This window comes from Maylandia zebra, linkage group LG16 (genome assembly GCF_041146795.1).
Source record: "Maylandia zebra isolate NMK-2024a linkage group LG16, Mzebra_GT3a, whole genome shotgun sequence".
Taxonomy (NCBI): domain Eukaryota; kingdom Metazoa; phylum Chordata; class Actinopteri; order Cichliformes; family Cichlidae; genus Maylandia; species Maylandia zebra.
In genome coordinates this window covers 474,842-499,190 of record NC_135182.1, presented here as the reverse complement: position 1 = coordinate 499,190, position 24,349 = coordinate 474,842, and the positions used below count along the sequence as shown (strand labels likewise).

At 44.1% G+C, this 24,349-nt stretch overlaps 1 protein-coding gene and 1 long non-coding RNA gene across 4 annotated transcripts in view; one reads left to right on the top strand and one right to left on the bottom strand.

Moving 5' to 3' along the window:
* Positions 1-3,120: 3,120 nt before the first annotated feature.
* LOC143412940 (uncharacterized) lies at positions 3,121-4,863 on the bottom strand. Its single transcript, XR_013093455.1, has 2 exons — positions 3,939-4,863; positions 3,121-3,349 (listed from the first exon to the last, which is right to left on the bottom strand). It is a non-coding gene; the product is annotated as an uncharacterized LOC143412940 (long non-coding RNA).
* A 1,374-nt stretch (positions 4,864-6,237) lies between these two features.
* Positions 6,238-24,349, top strand: part of raph1a (Ras association (RalGDS/AF-6) and pleckstrin homology domains 1a) — a 78,757-nt gene continuing 60,645 nt past the window's right edge. For all 3 annotated transcript variants that reach the window (XM_024799422.2, XM_076875118.1, XM_024799421.2), the window contains exon 1: positions 6,238-6,456. The gene's annotated coding sequence lies outside the window, so the exon portion shown is untranslated. The remainder of the gene's footprint in view (positions 6,457-24,349) is intronic.

Sequence of the window (24,349 nt, the reverse complement as noted above, 5' to 3'; positions counted from 1 at the left end):
TTTGGTGAGTAGTTGTCCTGTATGTTAGTACATGTACTAACATACAGGGCATGTCAAAGTTGTAACAAAGTTGCCTCGTGAAGAATTAACACGCAATGTTAAAACATTCAGTTTTTCAGAATTTACATAAATGTTTCAGTAATGTGGATTCAGTTCAGCCACATAAATTCACACGGTGCCAGTTTACAGCAAGAGTCGTTTCAACGTGCTTTGTTGATGATCCCTATGAGCAAGCACTACCCGCAGGTGTGGGGAGGAAGACGTCTGCTCTGTGGAAAGGTTAATAATGTGGTTATGCTTCCATCTCATGTGTTGAGTTGATATTTAAAATATGCATCTTCATAGACGGGTTGAACACACACACACACACACCACACACTGTGTGTACATGTGCAGCCATTAACCTTCCCTTGTTCCTCCAGTGACGAGCTCACAGCTTTGTGCAAGGGGATGAAAATAAAATGTCCCGACATTTCAAATTAGCAGCGTGGGCTGTGAGTTGGAAAGCTCGTCAAAGTACTGAGATACGTAATGCACATTTAAAAAATATACATATATGTAATAAGTGGGTGGAAATCTTTGATTGCTTTTTCCATTGTCTTTCTATTATAAGTCAACAGAGGAAGCCAGCAGGGGACGTCCCGCTCCCGCTGAGCGCACCACCAGGTTAAAGTTCCACTGCCTGCTCGTCTCTGTTTGTCTAATCTGCGGCTCTTTGTTGGCTTTGGCTTTGGAAAATTGGTGTTCTTATTTGGCATGCAGTCTCTTTGCACCCCACAAGTGCAGGGTTGAGCTCTAAAGTTTGAGCAACAATAAAAAAGTTAACCCCATCAGAGATTTATAGCAATGGCTCTCTTCAGCTAGTTAGTGCCAAACACAGCATGCAAGTCTGTGGCTGAGAGCTGCAGCTTGTACCTCCTCCTCTTCCTTCCTCTCTGCAGCAGCCCCAAGTGTTCTGCTGTAAAAAAAATCAACTGTCTTATTGAAGCCAGCAGGTCTCCCATTTAAAATGGTTTAATTCCATCATTGTAACACTGACAGGTGGATTCTTGGGATTAGACAAAGTTTTTTTCTGTGAGTGCAAAGAAAATGAAATACAGCTGCTACATTGTTAAACTCGGTTGTGTGTGTGTGTGTGTGTGTGTGTGTGTGTGTGTGTGTGTGTGTGTGTGAGAGAGAGAGAGAGAGAGAGAAAAGCTAATTTAGCATCTTTTACCCAGCTCGAAATCACAGCATAGTCGTGTCCAACCGGCTCTAATGTTCACCAGCTGGGCAGCACCTTTATCTGGGTGCAGTGATGATAATAGTCAGATGTGACTTTGTGTTCACAGGTTTCTTCGTGAGGCGCAATGAGGACATTTTCACTGTCCACTGGTTGGACCTGGCTGAAGCTCAGGAGGTAGAGTGGGTCATCCACTGACTGGAAGACTGGTGGGTTGATCCCTGGCTGCTCCAGTTTGCATGCCAAATATGCAAATATCAATGGGCAAGAATCCTCTTAAGCACAGGAAAACATGCGGCCTGTTGTATAAAGTGCTCTGTGCGCTCCGGGAGAAAAGAAAAGCAATAAGCCCATTTAACGTTCAAGTCATGTGTGAGGGCGTTCATAAGGGACAGGTGTGCGAGTCTCTCCCATCGTCTCATGGACCATAACTATGATTTGACACATGGAGAATGTTGTGCTCTTTGTAGCAAGCTGGTAGCTAGAAAATAATAATAATACTAGTAATATTTTCATATTGGCTCCTGATGGGACTCAGCAGATAGTCCATTGTGAAAAATGCACCATGTTTGACTATGATGATGATGCTTGGCAGTACAAACAGAAAAAACAGTAACTAATAACTTTCTGTCACACATTGACAGAGAAATGTCAAAAGGAAGAGTAGAGTGTGTTTGAACGCTGTGATACAGGTGTTACAGCACCCTCTGCACTCCTGGCCTTTCTTTGCTTTCACACAGATCTTTGAATTTTGCTGCGCAGAATGACGAGTCAGCGCAGTCTGACAGTCTGACACTAGAGGGAGCTCTCTGGAAACTCATTTCAGTTCTACATATTTGTCCTATGGAGAGAGCCATGATTGTTTTCCGCTAACTGACGTACCTCCTGCAGACCGTGCTTTGAAGAAAGCATAATATTTTTTCTTTTGTACATATAATGATTGATTTTAAAAGTGTGCTAGGTGTTAGACCCTTTAAAATAATAATAATAATAATAATAATAATTGTTGGGTTGTGTTAATATGAGCTACCAGACATACCAGAAAATAACGTATTATTATTATTTGATCCTGTCGGGGTCTCCTTTTAGTAAATTAAAATATGAAGCTTGTGTGGATCTGCATACATCACTGTGTGCACACCATAGATGGACTGGCCATCGGGCATACCGGGCATTTGCCCGGTGGGCCGCTGGCGATTTTTTGTTTTTATGGGCCGATGGATTTTTTTTTTTTTTTTTTAGGAAGGGTATATATAATGAAAGGTGTTGGATTGGCCAATTGGTCATGATCGACTCTGGGCTGGACCAATTACAGCCGAGGAGGCCGGATGCACCCTCCCCCTTGTTTAGCAATCACGTGATTTTCGCGCATTGCATGCCGGGAACTCGTGGCAAAACAATCCAAGTACCGCATCAAATGCAAGCATTTGCAGCACCGCAAAACGTTCATTCTCCGGTTCCAATACCTTCTTGTTTTTTCTTTGCCGCACAAAATAGGAATGTACAAAACAAAAGGAGAACAATGCCGGTCCGTACAAAGACAGACTCGACGAAAAGTCAAAGAAAAGATACACAGCAAATCCATCATGTCCAAATTAACACTGTCGGATTTGATTTCAACACTATTAAAGTGTCTATATGGGTCCACACCAGAGAGTGTTAATTTAACTCTTTTTGGAGAGTTGGTACGTTAACTCTGATTTAGTGTTAAACACCAAATCTGTCTGGAGTTGATAATTTAACACTTGGTGTTAAGAGTTTATATATTAACTCTCAAAGAGTATTTTAGTTTAACTACGTAAGAGTTATCTTCTAATTCATTCTAAAAAGCAGGAATTTTACTGTTCTGAACTTCTAGAAATTTCTTTTGGAAATAAACATTTACTAAAAAGATGCAATGGTTTTTGAAAAACATTTATTCTGAACTGTGCACCACAATTTCAAAACATTTTCTGAAAGATGTAACAGTATACATGTTCTCACTTTCATTAGAATTTTGTTTATCAAAAGGTCTGACATGGTAAATGCAAATAACAGCATTCTCATCACTTATTTCTTCAATTCATCCCTTTGTGGAACTTCAACGCACTTCTGCTCTCCCCCATATTCCATCTTCACAAGCATATCCTGTGCGGAGATCGAATAAAAATTAGTTGACACTAATTAATGGCACAAATAATCCAGTAAACAATTGCAGCACAGTAAAAAAAAAAAGGAATCCTCTTTGAGCCATTACTTGTGTAAAGTATTTTCCCAAAAGACAAGGACACAGACAACAGGTAATACTGAACTAAATGTAAAACCTCAACCTTTTTCATTTTTACCTAAACCGTGTGCACAAAACTCTGGAGGGATCTATGCTAACGTAGAAACCAGTCAGGACGTCTGCTACTGCTGTTTGCTCGTTTTTTGGTTTTTTTTTTATGGGCGATCGTTTTCAGGCTTCAAGTAGCACCATTATACCAACATTTCACATTCTACACATTGTTTTAGGTGTATTTGACCAAAAGTTTGACTGAAAATTCACATGCAAGCTTTTTTCAAGGCTGTGGTATTTGCCCGCAAACAATACCTTTCAGCTAGCTAAAACAGAATATTATGCTATCAGCGAGCAACATGGCTAATGCCTTTCACACAGCTTTGTCTCAACTCCAAAGAGCCACAGAAGTAAAAGCTCATAATAACAATTGAAACAATCTTTGAAAAAATGACTTACCAAGCATGGCAAACAACTCAAATATGTAGAGCAAAATGTTCTGAAACGGCTTCACTTCAGCTTCGATTGGAGCCGTGCTGGGGGCGGAGTCTGTGAATTTACTCTGTTGGTGTCATAGCCCGTCTAGGAGTTCAGAGTTAAGAGGTCAAGAGTTAATGTTTCCATTGTAACACCTCCAGATTTGACAGAGAAACACTCATTTTTAACACTCGATTTTAACTACTATCATTTTACACCTCAGAGTTACATTAAAAGAATGTGACTCTACTTAGAGTAAAATTAACTCTACTTTTGCAAGGAGACTATTAACACCAAAACATTTAACACTTTTGAATTTGCTGTGTACGAGGAAAAAATCAAAGGAGTGAACGGGTCAGACCCTTACGAGCACACAGAGTGGACAAAAGACGTTAGCGTGCTGCCCAACTTTCACCACGCTCATATTTATAATCATACGGTTCTTGGAGTGAGTGCATACACTCATGAAGTTTAGTAACTTCAGGTCACTGCAACAAGTCCAGGTACAGTTTACCGACGGATGGGTGCAGGACCTTGAAATGCACCGTGTAGAACGAAAGACCATCGTACGTATCATAAGTTTACCAGTCTCACAAATCGTCTTCATAAATACACATTCGTTAACCGTTTATTAATAGGACCTTTGAGCTCAACGGTAATTAATTAGTAGTGGAAATAATTTCTGGTACAGAAATGTAGCAGTGACAATAATACTGTATGCTGTAATCGCACTGGACAATTAGTGATACAAAACAACTGTTTTATCCTGTGAATAAAAGTATATGTTTTTGTCAGTGTACCATAATAACAGAAGCGAAACACAATATTGTGTCAGGACAATTCACTATTTATGCACAATAAATAAAGGAGCATAGCGCGACAATTTCTGTTCAGCGCCAGACTTGCTTGTAACCTATATCATCAATTATGTTAAGAAAAATGATGTAATAACTACTACAAAACTCTGACCTTTGTGTAAATGCTTGGAGCAGACTAACCTGTGAGCTGGAGTGTTCTGAGACGTTATATTTGGTATATCCAGACCATCCGTTGGCTCTTACTTCGGAAACATGGCTTAAAAAATTTCTCTTCAACGACGTAATCCGATTAAAAAAAACGATCTCTTTACCCGTCGGCTTCCCGTGGCTGTCATGCGACCGGCTATTGCAGTTAATAATACAACAGCTTCTTGACATTTTTTGGGTTTCTTATTATCGCTGTGTAACTGAGTTCAATTGAAAGCCTGCGTGCGCTAGTACCTCTTGCCACAAGTTCCCAGAATCCTTTGCTGTTTTACCCCTGAATGACATCACATTTTCAATCTTTATCCTGGTGGGCCGGTCTCTAGTCAAAATGCCCGGGCCGATTTTTTGTCCCAGTCCAGCCTTGGTGCACACATGCACACAGTGATGTATCCAAGTCTGACCACGTGGTCAGACTTGGATGTAAAAAGCTTCTTAAATCGGACCAGGTGCCTATTTTGTGTGTGCGTGGTACATGTTGGCCCATTATATTATATTATATTATATTATATTATATTATATTATAAACTTTTCAAACAGATGACATGAGAATAGAATAGAATGAACTCATCAGCACCGATTGGTTAAGGCTGATTTAAGGGTTGGGCAGGACAGGAAATGAGCCACCGGGAACGCGCAGTGTGAGGATACGCGCTCCCACAAGTTTTTTTGGGATCCGGTGTAGCGTCAAGTCAAACTGCAGAATACCGGAAGTGAGGCGTTTTCGGCTTCACAGTAAAAGCTTAATTCCTATTTGTATGGTCCTTATATGCACTTTATTCTCAATCCTTAAATCTAAAATTTGATATACAGAGAAAAAACAAAAACTTCCTTTTTTTATGTAATATACACTGGTCTGTGTGGAGTCTGGAACTGGATTATTTCCCTCAGTTTAACTTCTACAATGACAAAAAAAAAAAAAAAAAATCCAATCTAAATTGAGATAAATAAAAAATAGAACCTAAAAGTGTTTAATATTGTGTAGCCTAGCCAAATAAACATGAGAAGTGGCATTCTCAAATGTCAGTACTAATAATAATGCTTTTTTTTTCCTAAGGCAAATGAGCTACAATTAATATACAAGAGAGTAGCCCGCTACCACAAAGTTATCATTACAATGTAAACACATAAATATGACATAAATATGTTATCATTATTTATTGTCAGTTATTAAATAATAATAATAATAATAATAATAATAATAATAATAATAATAAGGGCTCATCTTTCTAGTTTTATTGTGAAAGTCACGCCGGAAGTGCTCCGAGTGCCAGCCTCCAGTATCAGCAGCGGTGTTGGGATTCAGTGTAGCAGCAAGGGAAATCAGTGGAATCTGGGCTATCTGGGAAAAGGGCAGTCGGTGAAAACCGGCAAGAATCCCGGCGAAGTGTCCACCGTGACACCGCAGAAGCTCCCGGCGGACTCCTCGGTCCCGTCTCCCGCTGCTGGCTGCGGTTTTTCCTCCCTGGATCCGCACAGTAAGTAGCCCGATTCCTCGCTCACCTAAACGCATCTTCATCGCACCGCATTCACCCTTTCCCTCTCTCTCGGTAACCTTTGTGGATCAAGCACTAAAGCGGCTTCTCCTGGCTGCTGGAACACCGGAGCTTTTTCGTTTTGTGACAAATGCATCACGATTTCCATTCGTTAACATCCGCTGCAATAAGAGCAATTAATTCCGTTAGAAGCTGCATGTGTGCAAAGAAAGGAGAAGGATGTGAGGGGAGGGGGGGGGGGTGACAGAAAAAAGGCACTGGGGTGTCTGCATGTGCACACACGGGCTCGCTGCTCGTAGTGTCACACTGCGCCGGGGCCTGCTGCGCACACACTCCCGGCCTGTATGCGCAGGGTCGCCGGGGAACAGCAGCCGGCTTGCATCGCTTTTCCAGGCGGAATATCGGCGTAGCTCCGAGGCCAGGCATGCCGGGCTGACGCGAGCTAGGCGTGGCCTTCATATAGCATTACACAGATATGGGCGTGTCCCCCGCAGCTGCCTCACAACTCACTGCTGTCCTGTTAAATCGCATCCACATATTACGCGCATTGATGTGATTTGAGCATCAGTTTCCATTTTCGTGATGTTTTGTGTAATAAGCAGACGAAGGCTCGCCCCGAGGCTTCTTTAAAAGTCCTTCCAAACGCAGCATCATTAGACATGCAGGCCTGCCATCTGTCTGTCTGTCCTCCTCCCGTGCACCGTCAGGGTCTAACTTCCTCTCTTGTCTGTCCTCCTGCTCACACTCCTGTCCGTCTGCACTGACGGACCCAGCAGGGTTAGAAGTGGTGGTCAGCCATTTTTTATTTGTGTTGCTGTAAGCTGTCAGGTGTTTAAATGACGTGACTCCACTCCTCAGTGTTGGTGGTTACGGTGTGTGCAGTGTTGTTTGTTTTTGAGTCCATAGAGATGTGCAGTGGTATTAGGAAATGCTAGCAGGGCGGTTAGCTGAACCCACAACTGTACAACACACAGATTCACATGTCAACAACCGACCTTTTGGAAGCCTTTCCTGCACAGCCAGCCATATTATTGACACTAAATATAGGGGCGTGGTTTAGTTGTGTTACAGCCATTAGAGGTGTGGCTTAGCAGGCGCTGATTTGATACAGCTCCCAACAGGCCATGTTAATAATAATGCTAAAATTACACAAAATTATCTTATTTTTTAATATAATATGCAGGCACTTACACAATATTTCTGCCAAACCACAGTTATTGTGATTGTTTTTTTTATAACCAAGAAGAATATCATCAGTACTTTTTATCACATGCTGGTATTACTATTTGAATTGTATGTTCCATGCTGGTGTGCATGGCTGAATGCGTGTTGTATAAAGTGCTGTGAGTGCTCAGGTAGAGTAGAAAGCGCTGTATAAGAACCAGTCTGTTTATCATGACCACTTCAAAAAGTAGTGAGATGGCAATGACGAAAGATCTTCCTTTTGAAGTATCCAATGGTTACTCATGTCTGTCTTTTATATACAGTCTATGAGAGAGAGCAGAATATGGAGCAGTTTCTCTGATTAACGTGGTTACGGTTAATCTTAAACTCCTGAGTGCAAACCAGACCGAACAGGCAAACAGCTAGAAGGGCAAACCTGCAGCTCCACATGGGAGATTGTTCCAGGAGCTTTGCTGGGAAGATTTCAGGTATGAACATCCTGACGCGTTCACTTGCCGTGCTCGTCTCTAAGGTTCTTCGACAGGCTTCCTCCTGTCGTTTCAGAGCGTCCGTGTCGAAGCATGTTGGTTTTTGCTGGTCAGATGCTCCAGCATCTCCATACAAGACTCATGTTGTTTTTCCTGCTCGTGTCTCCGTGGACCTGTTGCTACAGCTGCACACGTTTTTACACAAGTCTCTCCACAGCTACAAGATCTAAGCTTCATTCACTCACCATTGTAGTAAAAGGAAGGGCTGTGGCACACACTTTGTACCAATGTGTGACTGAAGATGTAGGAGCAGTGTAGTGTGTTCAGTCACAGAAGCCTGATGTAAGTGTACTGATGTAGTGCAACATGAAGTTGTACTTACAACTGATTTTGTGGGAATGAGACTGTGATCACAAACTCTTCTTTAACTGAGGAGTTAATCGCGTCCACTCGTGACACAAGACAGGAAATGATATATAAAGTATTCAGAATGATTTCACCACACTAACAGCTTTAAACGTTTCTCATTCAAATGTGTGATGCCTCATTTCAACCAAATGTTCTTAAAACCACTCGTAAAGGCGTAAACGTCTGGAACTGGGCTCGTCAGAGCTCCAGTCTAATCGTTCTGGCAGTTTTGAGAAGTCCCGCCTCGATAACGCGCTCGCGTGCGGCAAAGTGGGGCAGGATCCCGTGTCTCCGGGTGGTGCTGAGAGTGAACTGGAGTATAAAAATCTCAGATGCCCTAATTCCACTCAAGGCTTCCCCAGCTATGTGTGACCAGCCCCTGGACTACACTGTCCACTGTGCCCTCACTAACATGCTGATTTAGTCGCCTGGCGCCTTTTTAAACAGCGTGACACCATTTTTGATGGTTTTAGCATTGATGCAGTACGAGTTGCTGCTTATTGCTGGCAAGGTGTGGATTACATGTTTAAATTGTTTAAATATCGTGAACATCATTTGGCTAACCATTGCAGGGCTCTCAAAATTTCAAAATCCCTGGTAGCCCTTCGGGCAGGGACTCTTCAGTTTTTGGTAGCCCAAAATAAATGTAAGTAGCCCGAATAAAAAAGAGAGCAATTTTTTGATTGATGTTTTGTTTCCTTTACAATATTATACATTAAAGTATAATATTGTAAAGGAAACAAAACATTCATCAAAAAATTGTTGAAACACAAATTACAACATTGTATAAAAATTACAATCATCAACTCAAACACTTGGTTCTAATTGAACAGAAATTTCTATGAACTTGTAAGAACTGTGTAGGACTTGAATCAGTCTGTGTCAGATCCTGAATTTGAAATTTCCACTGAAGTCACGGGTAAGAGGCAAGTGGAACCAAGATCGAGGCCGTTTGCTTTTTGAAGTTTGCACAGACTGCTACATTGTGCCAGTGGTAGTTCACTCTTTGCAACATAGTAGCTGTTCTAAACTGATTTTTCAGGTTTATTTTTAGTATGTTATTTGCAATTGGTGTTTGTTCTGGGAAAGATATTGCAGACTGAGCAATAATGCATTTCTTGCATTTCTCATGGGTTCTAATGGGGGCCTTTCTTAAAATGACTGGTCCCAGTAACAAAGGCGCTTGTCGACTCAGAAATCGAGAGAAAACCAACAACACAGCCGGCAGAACATTATGTTATTTACACGGGTGCACATAAGTGGTCCGCATGTGCGCATTCGCTGTCAAAATAAAAGACGCGCACCAGATAAGAAGTTGCAGCGCGCGTTTGCGTCCATATAAAAAGCTGTTTTTGTCCTAGAGTGGGATTTTCACGGCACATTCTGCACCACATCTCTGTGCGTTCATCATTTGTTTGAAGCCAGCTCACCTCCTGCAACCACTTTTCCGAGAATACGCGCTTCTTTTGTGGTTCGGACTCCTTCTGACATTTGTTTGGAGGTGGAGGAACATCACAGTAATTGCTTAAAGGAGCTTCTTCGACATCTTTAAGAGTTCTAAACAAATGTCTGTCCTCCTCCTGAAAATCTTATGTACGCAAACACGCGTTGCAACTTCTTATCTTGTGCGTGTTTTTTATTTTGACAGCGAATGCGCACCTGCGGACCACTTATGTGCAGCCCTGGTTATTTAGCTCGTCATGTTGCAGCCACAGAAATTCTTTTGTCCATGAAACCATGAAGCTGCACTTTCTTTTTGCCTTATAGTCTGATTTGTCACAACTTCTCCGTTTTGTGGTAAGCTTTTCTTTGGCTGTCACTTCTTCACCCTGACCTGTCTTATTTGGCTCAGCAGAACTAAAATATATATCCTGCTGCTTTTACACACACTCACATAACGCTCAGCGATTCTCTGCGCGATCAACCTCTCACATGTTTAAGCTGCGGGAGATTTCACTTGTCATGTTTGCATAGTAAGCTAACGATTGATAAGACGATGTCAGAGGAATTGGTGCGCAAATTATCATCACTCACAGATCAGTGCTGTCGCTCTCTTTACACAGTTCGCGCGATTGCAAAGTGAAAGCAAAAAACAAGCGCAAATTCAAACACGATTTCAATATGTCACGTATTGACAGTGGCTCACCGATGCCAATGACATAATTACCCAGCTACATTTCCGAAAGAATGCAAAAGCATTGACATATATTTTTCCTTCCTACAATAGGCCGACGGGCAGGGCAGAGATAGATTTTGGTAGCCTGACTGGAAAAATCACTAGCCCCGGGACGTCGGGCTAGCGATTTTGCGAGCCCTGCATTGCAGTTAAACTCACCTAATTACCAAGCGCATAAACATTATAAACAATAATATATTGTTGAGTAATCATCACTGCTAATAAGTATACTGGTTGCTTTTCTTGGCAAACCAGAACATGAACAGGCTTCGCTGATTTGGTGCAAGGAGCATGTTGCATAAAGCACTTAATGCTGGGCTCACACTCTGCAATTTTTGGCCCATTTTGAGCTGATTTTTGAGTCATGCGACCTTTTTGGTGATCGGCCCGAGTTTGCCCTTCATCGTGCATCGTGTAGTATACGTGGGGCAACGACAAGCGATTAACACCTCACGACCAGCTCCCGATCATCAATCGCTTGGTCGGGAGGATTTCAAACTTGTTTGAAATCCTCCCGACCGTCGTGAGGGTGTCACCACATGTCGGTGAAAAAATCGCACAGTGTCTGCCCAGCTTAATGAAGCAGCTGTGAAAACCTGCGCATGTGTGGTACAAGTACAACCTGGGGGGAGAAAAGGTGATGTTCTTTATTTCCCAGATATTTTGATCAAATATTACTGATAATTATACTGCATTGCACAAAAGTGTTGAGGCTCTCTTCAATATTTTGCTCCCAACCAGTCAGAATTTCCTGTAGTCTTTTAAAGCAGTGTTGAGCTGCCAGGCTTCTTGGGACATTGGCTGCCTTACCCACCTCAGCTCACCAAGGCAGTACAGGCACTGCCTTTTAATCCAGTCCTTGTACCCATGAATCATCCAAGCATAAAACACCTAACTAGAGAGAGATGAGTTAGTGTTGTGTTTACATGTACCAGACTTAGCAGTTGTGTCATTAGCTTGATTTTGTTCCCATTTCTGTGGTTGAATCCATGAAAAATGCTCCAATGGAGACACTTTGGAAAACTGCACCTCTTCCTCCTGTAACTATATACACTATATATCTATGTGCACTGAACAGATATATTTTAACTTTCATGTAGAGTCTTAAGCACAAGACATTTTGCTTCACCGAGGTTTATTAAGGTTTTACAGTAACAGGGCAGGTAATGTAAGGGGAGAGTTCTCCGGTAACTAACCTTCCCCAATACACACTCAACGTCTTTGAGTGTTACAATGTTACCAAAACAGTAACATTGTAACAGAGATCCTGAACACATCACGATAAAATATCATACGACAATATAATCACACACACACACACACACACACACACACACACACACACACACACACACACACACACACACACACACTTTGAACTACACTGAAGTGTTTTAAGAACCTATGTAGTTATAAGATTATATATTAGTAATTAGGATTAATGTGTGGCCTTTGACCATGCTGTGACCTATTGTCAGAAGGCAAAGCAAAGGGCTAACCTGAGGGTGTCCCCTTGGGCAGGGCCCTCAGCCAGGGCTGCCCGTACCCTGGCCTGTACCTGACCCCTGCAGCTGTGTTTGGACGGGTGGGAAAGTTACTCAGCAACAGGGGGCGGGGATACTGATCCCTATATATCAGGGGACCAGAGGACACCCCCAGCACTCGTTTCCCCTCTGCTGATGCTCTCTGTCCGTCTCTGTGTTGTTCTGCTGTCTGTGCTTAAGGCTGTACACCCCGGGGTTTTGCTTTGCTTGCTTTCTGCTATGTAATTCTCTTGCTAAATGTCTGTATGTATTTTTCCTGCTGTTCATATGATTCAGTGTATTAAACTCTGTTCCAGAGCATCTTTTTAAGTGTCTTGATTTTAATTGGATCTAAAGAGGTTGGATCTCCACATCCTTGGTGGGAGAAGGTTATCAGGATGGCTTCAAAATTTACGACCACAACCTCAGACACTTATTTCTACTGTTAGGTTTAGAGGTGCTGGCCTCTCTTTTACACCAGCGTCACTACAGTAATGGGGGTGGGGCAGAATGCAGATGGTATGTAAACTGTATGGAGATCCTGTTAGACTGTCGGTTCGAATGAATCAGATTGACTAATAAATACGCATGGTGGTCAGAACAAAACAGTCCGGTACAAACTGCAGCAGATGTTAGTAAATGAGGTCCAATGATCTCAAACATGCTGCCAATGCAGTAAAACATACATGGGTTGAAAATAGGGCTGCCATGATTACTATCAAAATCGTCGACAACTAACTTAATAGTCGATGTGTCGTTTGAAGCTTTGTAAGATCCCGAAAGATACAGGAATAAGTAGTAGGATTTAAGAGTGTAATAACGGACTAAAACAGAAGATGGCAGCACTGCATGTACAAGGAGTCCAGCTGCCGTCAAACCCCGAAGAAGAAGAAGCTGTGTCCGGTATCGTAGCTGTGTCCAAATTCAGGAACTGCATCCTCCTGAGCCCGCATTTGTAGGCCGATTACGTTACAGCGACACGACAGACTGTCCAAATTCGAAGACTCCTCCAAATGTGGCCTTAGCCGTGTAAACTTCAAATATCTGTTCGGTTTATCAAGACATCACATATTTGCAAGAGCGCTCCGACGTTTTCGGAGACGTCTGTTACCGACCAGCTCGATAGTGGGGTTCAAGGCTCACTAGAGCACAGCGAGAACAGCGGACTCCCTGCACATCATTTTCAACCCCCCGCGGCCTTTGGCTACTCAGGTTAAGCATGATATATAAGTCACTTAGATAACTTAAAAATGTTGTTGTTTGGCTTTTTTCAGTATTTTATTTGTTCTTGAGTAAATCGGTTTGGCTGAGATTAAAGTTATAGTTTTTACACAGCTGAATAAACGTCAAGCAGAGAACTGATTATCAGAAGTGTGAGACGGTGGAGAATATACTCCTGTTATATTTTAGATAGCAAGGAGCAGACGGCTGAGTTTATTAAACTTCACCAAAACAATCTGCAAATCTGCAAACTATCATCTTGATTATTTTTAGTTAGCACAGACCTGAAACACTTCAAGCTGTAAGCTAATGATAGTCAGTGTTGGTGAAGTTTCTTGAAAAAAGTAATCAGTAACTAATTACTGATTACTTCCTCAAAAACGTAATCCCGTTACTTTACTGATTACTTATTTTCAAAAGTAATTACTTAGTTACTTAGTTAGTTTTTAAAAACACGATTTACAACCTGAATAGGTGATAAAGGGATAGATCTTTCAGCCCAATTCTACTTTTTCTACATAATCCATCATACAAAATGTAATCAAATGGAAAAGTCTCTTTTTAAAACTTGTTTTATCAGTTTTAATCTTTTAACTTTATGCATCAAGCAAAAATGTAATTATATGCAACATTCTCTGACTGGAAGAAATTAGTTTAACATTTAAACCTATTCCAGCACATAAAATAAAATATTTTTTGTGTTTACACTCACTCTTTCAGATGCAAGTAAAACACAGCAGAAAATAAATAAAGTCAAAGACTCAGCGGTCCTGTTGCTCTATTTTCACCTGTAAAGCAGGAGTGGGGTAGGCGGAGGTTTACCCTGGTGCAGGTGTGCCGCGGTCAGTGGAAGAATCCGCGAGTTTCTCTGTGAGTTTCCCATTACGTCGTAGCGCACTCGGTGCTTGCTTGGAAGTTTAGGGGTTTTTCGCTGTAAAAAGACGTTTTCTTCCCACGCACAGCGGACGCTAATGTTTTTGTCACTTTTTATGGAATCAAACTCAAAGTAAGGTCAGTACTTCCACGCTTTAAACGCTGCACGCTCATACTCTCTCCTGCACTCGATATATGATCCATTGTTGATCTGCACACAGCTGTTGTCACGAACGTCGCACTCGCTTATGTCACTGTCATGAGACATTCTCGCAAAAAAATATCACGGTTTTAGTAACGCAGTAACGCAGCCTTCCTACAGGAAAGTAACGGTAATCCAATTAGCTTTTTTGCAATAGTAATTCCTTACTTTACTCGTTACTTGGAAAAAAGTAATCGGATTAACGCGTTACTGCCCATCTCTGCTGATAGTTGTATAAGAGCAGATGCACGCTGGTGCAATAAGCCGTACGTTTTACATGATCTGATTAGTCGACTGTCAAAATAGTCGTTTGTGGCAGCCCTAGTTGAAAAACCAAAGTGCAGCTGTGTCATTCATGGTCTGGCCTCCTCTGCAATCTAACAGAACAAAAAGTAGCTGACATCCAAAGAAGAGCTTTGGAGCGCCCTTCAAAAAGCTTAGAGAAATATTTCTCAAGACTATTTAAGCAATAACTGGAAAGCTTGCCTTAGAGTTCAGGCTGTATGGACGAATGAAGGCGGTCATACCAAATACTGACTGTCAAGCTCAACTGTTTCATACTTGATATTTCCATGGATGTCTGCACATGTTTCAGTAACTGCACCTTTTTCCCATTTTCCTAAAAAATCGAAAGAAATGTGGGAAGACTTTTGCACAGCACCGTACCTGCTTTACATCTTCACCAACTGCCCAACAATAAACTATAATACACATAATAACTGTAAAATGATGTGGTACATAGATTATAATTTAACATGTAATGAGGGCCGTAGGTCGATGATCGATTTTGTAATCGTATCACCAGACCTGCGACCATATGTTCTGGACATTCGGGTAAAGAGAGGGGCTGAGCTGTCAACTGATCACCACCTGGTGGTGAGTTGGATCAGGTGGCGGGGGAGGACGCTGGACAGACCTGGTGCACCTAAACGCGTAGTGAGGGTGTGCTGGGAACGTCTAGCAGAGGCCCCAGTCCGCGAGATCTTCAACGCACACCTCCGGCAGAGCTTCAACAGCATTCCGAGGGAGACTGGGGACATTAAGTCCGAATGGACCATGTTCAGCGTCTCCATTGCCGAAGCTGCTGCATTGAGCTGCGGCCGCAAGGTGGTTGGTGCCTGCCGTGGTGGTAATCCCCGAACCAAATGGTGGGCACCAGAGGTGAAGGGAGCCACCAGGCTGAAGAAGGAGTCCTATCGGGCTTGGTTAGCCTGTGGGACTCCGGAGGCAGCCGACAGGTATCGACAGGCCAAGCGGAATGCGGCTCGGGCAGTGGCTGAAGCAAAAACTCGGGTGTGGGAGGAGTTCGGAGAGGCCATGGAAAAAGACTTTCGGACTGCCTCGAAGAGATTCTGGCAAACCGTCAGGCGTCTCAGGAGGGGAAAGCGGTGCTCTACCTGCACTGTGTATAGTGCTGGCGGAGCGCTGCTGACGTCGACTGAGAAAATTGTCAGGCGGTGGAAGGAATACTTCGAGGACCTCCTTAATCCCACTGACACGTCTTCCGAGGAGGAAGCAGAGTCTGGGGATGAGGGGAATGACCCGCCAATTTCCGGGGGCGAGGTCACTGAGGCAGTTAAACAACTCCTTGGTGGCAGAGCCCCTGGTGTTGATGAGGTCCGCCCCGAGTTCCTGAAGGCTCTGGACGTTGTAGGGCTGTCCTGGTTGACACGCCTCTGCAATGTTGCATGGAGATCAGGGGCAGTACCTGTGGACTGGCAGACCGGGGTGGTGGTCCCCATCTTTAAGAAGGGGGACCGGAGGGTGTGTTCCAACTACAGGGGGATCACACTCCTCAGCCTCCCTTGGAAAGTCTATGCCAGGGTGCTGGAAAGGAGAGTTCGTCCGCTAGTCGAACCTCGGATACAGGAGGAACAATGCGGTTTTCATCCTGGTCGCGGAACACTGGACCAGCTCTTTATCCTCTCGAGGATACTTGAGGGTGCATGGGAGTTTGCCCAACCAGTCTACATGTGTTTTGTGGACTTGGAGAAGGCATTCGACCGTGTCCCTCAGGGTGTCCTGTGGGAGGTGTTGCGGGAGTATGGGGTGTCTGGCCCATTGCTACGGGCCATTCGATCCCTATACAACCATTGTAAGAGCTTGGTTCGCATTGCCGGCAATAAGTCGGACTCGTTCCCAGTGGGTGATGGGCTCCGCCAGGGCTGCCCTTTGTCTCCGGTTCTGTTCATAATTTTTATGGACAGGATTTCTAGGCGCAGCCAAGTGGCGGAGGGCTTTCGCTTTGGTGGCCTCAGAATCCCATCTCTGATTTTTGCGGATGATGTGGTTCTGTTGGCTTCATCGGGTGAGGGCCTCCAGCTCGCACTGGAACGGTTCGCAGCCGAGTGTGAAGCAGCGGGAATGAGGATCAGCACCTCCAAATCTGAGGCCATGGTTCTCAGCCGGAAAAGGGTGGAGTGCCCACTCCGGGTCGGGGATGAGTTCCTGCCCCAAGTGGAGGAGTCCAAGTATCTCAGGGTCTTGTTCGCGAGTGATGGGAGAAGGGAGCCGGAGATCGACAGACGGATTGGGGCTGCAGCTGCAGTAATGCGGATGCTGCACCGGTCCGTCGTGGTGAAGAGGGAGCTGAGTGTAAAAGCAAAGCTCTCAATTTACCGGTCGATCTACGTCCCTACCCTCACCTATGGCCACGAGCTGTGGGTAGTGACCGAAAGAACGAGATCGCGGATACAAGCGGCAGAAATGAGCTTCCTCCGAAGGGTGGCTGGCCTCTCCCTTAGAGATAGGGTGAGAAGTTCGGCCATCCGGGAGGGGCTCAGAGTAGAGCAGCTGCTGCTCCACATCGAAAGGAGCCAGCTGAGGTGGTTTGGGCATCTGACAAGGATGCCCCCTGGGCGCCTCCTGGGTGAGGTGTTCCAGGCATGTCCCACCGGGAGGAGGCCCCGGGGCAGACCCAGGACACGCTGGAGAGATTATATCTCTCGGCTGGCCTGGGAACGCCTTGGTGTTCCCCCGGATAAGCTGGAGGAGGTGGCTGGGGAGAGGGAGGTCTGGGCCTCTTCGCTTAGGCTGCTGCCCCCGCGACCCGGCCTCGGATAAAGCGGATGACGATGGATGGATGGGATGGATGGATGTAGAGCTGGGCGATAGAACGATAACGATATGTATCGCGATATAACTTTTTCTCGATAGAAAAATTTAACTATCACGATAGACCTCGCCGCTCTTGTCCTCTTAAAAAAAAAAAAAAAGAACAGCCATTCCAAATTACGTAGCGCAGAGCCGAACCAATCACAGCCGCAGCGTCACGTCATGTGACTTGTTACGTACAGCACAAGTGCCAAGCCGCACATGTGTATTTGTTTGGGAAGCAGCCAGCCACCGCACCGCCCGGGTAATGGAGGAAATGAGTGTGCCGACTAGAAAAATCAACCGAGCGTGACCGAAGGTTACCGAAGAGAAAACAGATGATGGTTCCAATGCCATAGAGATTGTCGAACGGAAGAGCCATAGAAGTTCCGTAGTGTGAAGGTATTTCGGCTATTTCAAGTCTGACAACAAACAGAGTAGCGTGCACTGTAAATTGTGCCGAAAGCAAGTCTGGAAATACAATAAACTGGTGCATGCGCTACGTCCACACGTACCCGGGTATTTTTGAAAATTTTTTCTATGCGTTTGCACCTTTCGTCCACACGTAAACGGCGTTTTTGGTCACTGAAAACGAAGATTTTTGAAAACTCAGTTTTTGCATTTACGTGTGGACTAGAAAAACGGAGAAAATGCAGTGTCAAAGGTTTGCGCATTTTTTGACGTCACACTGTGCGCCACGTTATTGTTTCGGTGAAATGAATTTCTACAATACTGTTACTGTTAATTCTACTCTCTGCAGTGTTTAAATGCTTACATATACACACAGTTACTGTCCCTCCACACATACGGCTCTGTTCTGCTTCTATGCCCCAGCTTTGTTTACTTTTTCCCACCGAGGCTTCTAGACTTCTGATTGGCCAACATTTCTGCACGGTTAGGAATCTAGCGCCACCTGCTGCTTTGGCATGGTCATAGCAGAGTTTTCCTTCATTTCTCCCTTTATGTGTGGACGGGATTATTTTTTTAAAACGAAAACGGAAAATCTCCGTTTTCAAAAATACCCGTGTACGTGTGGACGTAGCCTCAGTCTCTGACTGGAAGCGCTAATTCGTCATTCAGCTTTTGTCAGACTAAAGTAACTGTTACAACTGTTTGAAAAGCTCAGCTATACAACAAGGAGAGATTGAGAATTTCCTTTTAGTTCTCAGTTTATTTGATATTGACAAAAGTTAGTCAATTTTGTCTGTTCTTCTGTAAAACAAACTAAGATTTATTTTTAGAATTAATATTTTGTTTCTAAGTGGAATTGACAATTTAGTAGTCTGTTTCGTTTGTTCTATTTTGAAACTTAAACGCTTTAGCGGCTGCCTTTTGTGTAGTTTGCAATATTTGCCTTTATTTATCTGAAAAAGTCTCGTGTTCCTTAAGTACATCTACCCTGTTGAACTTATTATGGGAAATAAATATTTAAATAAAAACAAGCTGCTGATTATTTCACATTTTACTTGTGAGCAACGGCACATTTAAATCTTACAAATGTAGTTATTTGGCTTATATCGTGATAGATATCGTTATCGCCTGAAACGAAAAAAACATATCGTGATATGAAAAAATCTTATATCGCCCAGCTCTAGATGGATGTAATGAGGGTAAATGTATGCGTTTTGATGACGAATGATGTCAAAGCTGATCTAAACAGTTATGTTTTGATTGGCTGTTCCCATTCCACGCTTGTATCCACTGTGTAACATGCATTTACAGCATGATGGGCTGTGCACCGTTAGCACAAACAGGAAATGGCACTAGACTTAAGTCAATCAAAGCATGGCTTTGGGATGTCGTGGACAATTACACATTACAAACAAACATGTTTGTACAAAGATGACGTTAGTTTAGTTCATTCACGAGGCTTTCCAAACACACGGCCACATCATTAGACGCACGCTGACAGTTCTGAGGAAATTAAATTTCCACCATGAATGTTTGCAGCATGGAGCGAGGACACATCGAGTTAACCTGTTATTTCTGCTGCCTTGAGGCCTTTGCCCTCGCACCTTCAAAATAAAAGAAGGATCTGCTCTAATGTATTGACACAATGGAAGGAGCAGGTTGCTGTTCGATTAATAACGCAGACGATGAGTTTGTTTCTTTTAGCTCTCTCCGGTCGTCTGTTGCTGCTTCCACTGTGCGTTCTCATTTTGTTCCAGTTGGACATGCATTTGATTGGAATCATTATTTTGATGAGAGCTCTCAGTGACTGTGCGAGGCTCTGCTTGGTTGCTCAGCAGCACTTAGACCTCTGTTATGGGAATTAGCCCATCTGCGTTTCCGAGCAGCGCAGAGGCCTACGAGCACAGAGTCGACGTTTGGCCTCGTGTGCTTCCTCTGGCATCTGTATCAGCTGCTCTACTGCAGTTTGTCAGTATATTGCCACTGGAGGCTAAGAGAGGTCAAACTAGGTCACCATCTGATGTTTTTGGGGTTTTTCTTTTGCATGTCTGTCCTCCTCTAGCCAAGTGTATGGAAAAGTCATCCCTCCTTCTCTCAGGAAATTCCATCTCATCCCAGGGGTGAGACAGACAGAGGGTGTGACGGAGCAGCACAGCACATCAGCAGGGACACTTTTCCAGCACATTGAACTGTTTGTGTTTAGACAGTTTACCTTGGACTAAGGGAGTAAGAACTCCAGTTTGATTCACACACTGCAGGGACAAAAAGCACTGGACCAAACCTCTGAATCTTTGAATTCAGCTGTTTTCAGTCCCACTGCCACTGGTGTAGAAAATCAAACAGCCAGCCACGCTGTCTGCCTTCACGAGCTGCTGTGAATGTATCGAGATATCCCATAGTCAGCTGTAAGTGGTGAAGTTGAACCGTTTGGAAACGTGGGATTAGTGCTGGGCGATATGACGATATATATCGTGTGGACATTTGTCTTCTATCATTTCTAACATCCATCCATCCATCCATTCGCTTCCGCTTATCCTTTTCAGGGTCACGGGGGGCACTGGAGCCTATTCCAGCTGTCATAGGGCGAGAGGCAGGGTACACCCTGGACAGTTCGCCAGTCTGTCGCAGGGCCAACACACAAGGACAGACAACCATTCACACTCACATTCACTCGCACATTCACACCTAGTGACAATTTGGATTATCCGATTAACCTATCCCCACAAGCTGCATGTCTTTGGACGGTGGGAGGAAGCCGGAGTACCCGGAGAGAACCCACGCAAACACGGGGAGAACATGCAAACTCCACACAGAAAGACCCCGGTCTGATGGTGGAATTGAACTCAGGACCTTCTTGCTGTGCAGCAACAGTGCTAACCACCGTGCCACCGTGCTGCCCAGTCCTTGATCCGAGGTACGTTATGCCCGGTCGTTAGTAAAGTCGAGTTGCCTCGCTTATACGATGCATGCCGGGCCAAAGTAGAGCAGGATGTTTGCAGTGTCGTGCATTAAGCCTTGGCTGCTGACCTGTGGACGAGCAGAGATACGCAGCCCTACACGAGCGTAACCATCCGTTTCATTAACAAAGATTGCACCCTCTTCTGCTGTTTACGGACTGCGAGGTGGTGTATCGTGATATATATCGTTATCGTGATATAAAATAATTCATATCGTGATAAATATTTTTTCCATATCGCCCAGCACTATGTGGATCTCAGCCATGAAGTTCTTTGCTTTAAAGAGGAGAAATAACAAAAAGCAAATATGATTGTGTATCATGTTAGCCCTTTGATGTGCCATTATGACAGCCGAGGAAGGCTCTAGGACCTGCAGTCCTAAGCAGCTCAATAGTTCTTTAACCTTAAAGCTGTCACCAGACTACAGCGGGTCACTCCTGAGGCCGTCATCAACCCAACCGGAGCTCTGACGACAGTAACAAAAGGAAAAAATGTCGCTCAAACTCCCAAGATATTGTTCATAAAACAAAGGTCACATGGTTAGAAACCTCAGAGCGGGACTAAAGTGGACATTAACACCACCCCTCAGATGTCGCGGTGCACGTGCAGATGTTTCACCTTTAACAAAGACATGATTTCATGCTAAAGCACCTCTGACATCGTCTTTCCCACATATTTCAGCTGTTTGAAGTCTGATTGGAAATGTCCTTGTGTGCACACAGCGTGTCATAAATGGCCAAAGAGTGAGCTGCAGGGTATTGTTACACACCACCTGTGCGTGGTGCTGTGTCAGTGTGAAGCCTGCAGCCACACATTATCACACAGCGGGATTATGGTCAGCACCCAGAGAGGCTACATGCTGTCTGCTTGGTCACAGCTTGGTGGAAGCAGCTTCCTCCTCAGCTATTTGTTTTCCACTGGTTGTCAACAGCAAGTCTAAAAGTAGACATCAGTCCACTGATGGTATCTGCCCCAATGTTACACCCACACCCACTGGTGATTGTGCGTGTTGTTGATGTTGGTTGATATTGTTTCAAACCCACACACGGGGTTTCCACGTTAACCCCTGATAAGAGCTGGGTTTTTCCTGCTCGTTAACTTTGAGGCTGGTTTAAGACGAGGGTTGGACGACCGAGTTATGCATGAAGTGTTTAAGCTCTGAACATATGGATTTATGAAGGCAGTGCAGTGATGAAGCTGCACGTGTGTGTGTGTGCGCACACTGGTAGAAGTAAATGGTTTTTACTGTTTGTTGTTGAAACAGGCAGCTGGCAGCTGAATGCAATGACTCAGCCTGTGTGTGTGTCTGTTTGTGTGTGTTTCTCTGCCTCCCACATAGACACACACAGTATTAATGGAGTATCCAGATGAGTAGCAGTACTCTGGTCTCCAGTGTCTCCCCTTAGTGGACAACTTTGTAAAGAAAACACCCAGCGGGTAAATCAGAGACTGGTACAATGATCCTTCCTGTACTTGTTAGCAAATCTCAGTGGTTTTTATTGGATTGTGCGTAAGGGAAACACGTACACGCCACTCAAGGTTCAGAGGTCAGGGATGCCGTAGAGAAGGCTGCTGTTGGTCTGAGATAGGGCTGGGCGATATATTGAGTTTTTTAAAAATATCGATATATTTTCATATGAGATATAAGATGTGACAATATCGTTTATATCGATATAGTCTATGTTACGTTATAATTAGCCGCAGGTTTGCCTCTCTTTCGTCCACTTTTGTCTCTACGCAACGTTACTCGGCCTCGCCTCTCCTTCACTGAACACAACTCCCCCTCCCCCATAGCTTCACCTGCAGGCAGCGACAAGATGAAAGCGGAAAATCTCCGTTAGCGAGTTACCTCGGATCGCCCCGTGCGTGGGGCTGGACGGCGTCAACGTGTTAGCGAGCTAACCGCGCTAACGAGCTAACCGCGCTAACGACATGCAGCCCGAAGGGGCTGCATGGCCTAAAATCCTTTCATTTTCTCAAAACTCGACAGTGCGCCTTATGTATGAATTCTGGTTGTGCTTACTGACCGCGAACCGATTTTATGTGGGACACAGCGCTCAGCAATCTGTCAAAAAATGTTTTAATATGACTTTGCTAAGCTACGAGCTGCACCGCTTGATGGATTGTCGGAGGATTACGGCTACCGAGGAGGAGCCTCGCGGAGTGATATGTACTGTGTGTGTATAAGGACCACAAGTGGCAACTGTTCAGAGACGTGGTGCAGCTGTGAAATCTGTCTCTTTGTTATTATGCTCAGTGTCTATTAGTTTACATTTTGACTGCACAATTGTGAGCTTTTTGTTATGCACAAAAACAACATTGTTTTCTTTTATTTATGGACCATGATTATTTAATAAATGCTGATAATTTATTTTTGAGTAATTTCTTCATGTACATCTACGCTGTATGTAAATAAAAGTGCCCGTGTGACATCTGGGACACAGTGTGACTAAGAACTCTCTTTTTGTTCTTAACTTATGGCTTTAAAAAAAATATCGAGATATGAATTTTGGGTCATATTGCCCAGCCCTAGTCTGAGACACATTCCTGTCATAGTTTCAGTGGCTGAACAACACGACTCCTGGAGAAGAAACAGACTCACACAAATCAAAGTAGAACTAAGACAAATAAGGTTCAAACATTAATACTGCATCAATCTCTAATGTGACAACTAGAAATGTGTTTTTGTAAAACCCAAAGACGTCCACATATAACTGAGCATTAAAATGGTATGAAACACCTGACACAGGAAGCTCAGGACATGTTGCTGTGGAAAGCAATGGTTAGCTGTCTGAGGTATCTTAGCAAGAAAGTGAAGCTGCAGCAGCTGAGTTTCCAAAAGGTTTCAGTACTTCTGTGACAACGACAGCCCGTCTCCACTGGTCTTTATCCACCGTGATGCTGCCGTCAGCCACAGATGTCAACAAATCCAACTCGAGCATCAAGAACAAAAATGCTTTCTTTTTTATATTCTGGAGTTTAAATGGTTCCAACCCCTGCATCTGACAGCTCGGTGCTTATTTATTATAAAGCTGTGGCTTCTAAATAATAATAATGGAGTGGATTTATATAGCGCTTTTCAAGGCACCCAAAGCGCTTTACAATGCCACTATTCATTCACTCTCACATTCACACACTGGTGGAGGCAGCTACAGGTGTAGCCACAGCTGCCCTGGGGCAGACTGACAGAAGCTGCCATATCGCGCCATCGGCCCCTCTGGCCAACACCAATAGGCTGTAGGGTAAAGTGTCTTGCCCAAGGACACAACGACCAGGACAGAGAGAGCTGGGGGATCGAACCGGCGACCTTCCGGTTGAGCTTCCCAACCCCCTGAACTATGGTTGCCCCACAGCAATGC